This window comes from Trichosurus vulpecula, chromosome 5 (genome assembly GCF_011100635.1).
Source record: "Trichosurus vulpecula isolate mTriVul1 chromosome 5, mTriVul1.pri, whole genome shotgun sequence".
NCBI lineage: Eukaryota > Metazoa > Chordata > Mammalia > Diprotodontia > Phalangeridae > Trichosurus > Trichosurus vulpecula.
The window spans coordinates 308,466,355-308,469,554 of NC_050577.1; positions in this window are offsets into that span (position 1 = coordinate 308,466,355).

Genomic DNA, 3,200 nt, shown 5'->3' on the forward strand with positions numbered 1-3,200 from the left:
CCAGGTCACGGTGGCTGAGCCCCTCCTTCATCCTGACAGTCTGGGAGTCACAGAAAGGAAGGGCTGAGTCCCATAGGACTCAGACACTGCTGACAGAGGCTTTTCTTCCCTGGCCTCCTAAGTGGCTAGGTGGTTTGGGGCAGGGCCCTTCCCCTCTGATTCCTTGGAGGCCTCCTCTGTAAGATGAGGTGGTTGAAGGATCTGCCTTCCAAGGTCCAGCCCAGAGCTGACATCCCAAGAGCATCTCTGAGGGAGATGTAAGGAGATGCAGCCGGGCTACAATCCTTGTCCTACTGTCCCTGAGCTATCGGCCAAGTGATTTGACTTCTCAGAGGCTCCATTTCCTCATCTGAAATATGGAGGGTTCACAGAGAGCTGAGGGGTTGTGGCATCCAATCCCCTCCCTTGGAAGATGAAGCACCTGAGGCAGAGTTGGGGAGTGACTTAGGGTCACACAGAGGAAGGAGCAGAGCTAGGAACAATTCCCACTAATACAGGCTGCCCAGGAGGGAGGGTGGGAGTGAGTTCCCTTTCCCCGGAGGTCTTCAAGCTGAGGTCAGCTGACTCCTTGTTAGGGACGTTGGGGTTGGTACTCGTGTTTTAGGTTAGACTAGATGGCCAGGCACTGAATGCTGGGCTGGTGCTGGACCCATGAAGCCCTAAGTCTTATGGATGTACATGGAAATCGACACCTGCCAAGGGGGGTCGTATTCCTGACCCTGCCATGGGACCTACTGAAAACATAATGGTGGCCCCTGAGGATTCCACTTCAGTATTCTATTAGGTCCTTGGTCTTGTCCATGGACTGCCTCCCCTCCCCAGAGCCTTCTCCTTCCTGGACTATTCCGATCCATGGAGAATTCCTCTCTCTGGTCTCATCACAGGTCTTTTGACTTTGCAGGAGGACCGGGCTGCCTCTCCAGCTGTCCAGCTGTGGCCTCTCCCCCTTTCTATATGACCAATCCCCTCCCTTTCTGGGGACACACATCCCTGGTGCCATCTTTCAGACAACATCTTCCTTGAAGGTCACTGGGGGTGACATACTGCAGTTACTAGCTGACCTGTGCCAGCTGTTGATGGCTCCACTGCCCCTGGATCCCTCACCTTTGTGGTTGTGTGGGTGTGACCTGGCATGCAGAATCCCTGGCAAAAGAGATGGCTTGAGCCACCTCTGCTCCCGGCCTCAAACGCCCTATCACCCCTCCTCTATTGTGGCCTCCCCTGGAGCTGTGATCACCCCCAGCTCGGAAGACACTTCCTTCTAAAAGGTGAATTGTGTGCCTTCTATGCCCAGCCCTGGAATCAAAGCCCCACATTCATTCAAGAAACCTTTGCTGATCATCCCCAGAGCCCTGCCCTTGGTGCTGGGGAAGCCTAGAGTCGTGTCTGCCAGTGGGGAGCAGTCTTTGTTCACAAAGGAGCAAGAGTATCCAGAGACTGCCCTGCTGCACTTTGCTGGGGTTCCACAAATAACACCTCATGTTTGCAGGACGCCGTCAGGTTTGCCAAATCCTTTCATCCTAATGACGCACTGAGGTAGGTAGCATGAGTATTCTTATCCCCGTTTTGCCAATAAGTAAACTGAGGCTCAAAGGAGGGAGGGACAAGGGATCTTGCTCCTCATCCCTCACTTTACAGAGGCAGCCCAGAGAGGGGGAGGCTTGCCTAAGGTCACGCAGCCAGAAAGTGTCTGAGGCCAGACTTGAACAGAGGAAGATGAGTCTGCAGGAGAAGGCTGCCTTCAGCTATCATCCCAGAAGCTTGAAGGTCTCCAGGCTCCTGCATCTTGATGCTGTATGATTCGAAGCTCTGAGGGACGGCCATGGAGGGTGGGCTAGGGGCACCTGTGGGATCCTTCGAGCACTTAGTGTGAAAGTCCTTGGAAGGAAGCCTCCTGTCGGGGCAGGAAGGCGGCTGGGCAGGGCAGGGCGGGGTCAGGCCCGAAGCCCACTGAGCCAGGGTTCAGATCTGGAGGGCATTTTCTTGTTTCTTCAGGGTTGTGTCCTAGACTACTAGTTCCATTTTATAGATAAGGAGACCGAGGCTCACTAGTTGAAGTGACTGCCTCGGTCACGGATCTGTTACTGAGGCCCAGAATTAAGGGCCTCAGGTCCACCACAGATGGCCAGACTTGTTGACAGAGAGGAGGATTGGAAGTGGCCTCTGGAAGCAGACCAGCTGAAGGGTTAGCTCCACCTTGTGGGAGGGGAAGGTAGAGAGGGAGCAGGTGGGATAGTTCAGGAAGCATTGTGCTGCTGCGCAGAGACAGCAGGAGCTGGAACACCCCAAAGAATCCCAGAATTTCAAAGCTGGGACCGCCTCCAGAGGCATCCCTGACCAAATCTCCCCTCAAGCCATATTTGAAGACCCCCAAGGATGGAGAGCTCACTACCCCTCCCACTCTGGGACTGCTCTCCCCACACCTAGCCTGAATCAGCCTACTTCCCACCTCCCCACATAGTCCTTTGTTCTGCCTTCTGGGGAGGAGGCAGGTCACTGGCTTCAGGCAAATAATCAGACTGGCCACCTTGGTGCCTTGGGCTAGTTTGGGTCAGACCCAGGTCCACTGGAGAGACTCAGCAGCTTCCTCCCGGACAGCGTCCCAGATGTTGCCAAGACCACGCTCTTCCCTAGAGCTGCTCAGCAGGCAGGAGAAAGCCTGTGTCTACACGTCCTCCTGTCCCTCCCCCAGCACAGATCTCATGTCCTGAGGCAGGACTCGACCCTTCCCAAGTCCATGATGAGAGGCTCTTTCCAGAATCCCCTGGCTGGAATGGTCCTTGCCCCCACTACAGCCTCCCTGGGCAGTGTCCTCCTGGAATGTGGTGCTGCCCAGCCCAAATGGCCTTCATGTCTTTGCACTCGATGCCCCCCATTCTGGGCTGGAACCCCCAACTGCCCCACCTCCCTCTCTCAGGATCTGGAGTTCCCTTCAAGCCCCTCCTTCTACCTGAACCTTCCCCTAATCCCTCTCTCCCAATAGCTAACACCCTCCTCTCCCTCCAAATCACTCTGTATCTTTGTATACATGAGCATCCTGCCTGCTGCAATATGGCCAACAAGTGGCCCAGCCTTCCCTTGAAGACCTGATGGGGAGCTTACCACCTCCATTTCTGTACAGCTCTAGCCCAGGCTGCATTTTAGAGAGAGAGACTGTCCCAGAGCTGTGCCCTCTCCTTTTAAGGGCCTACTTCACTGCT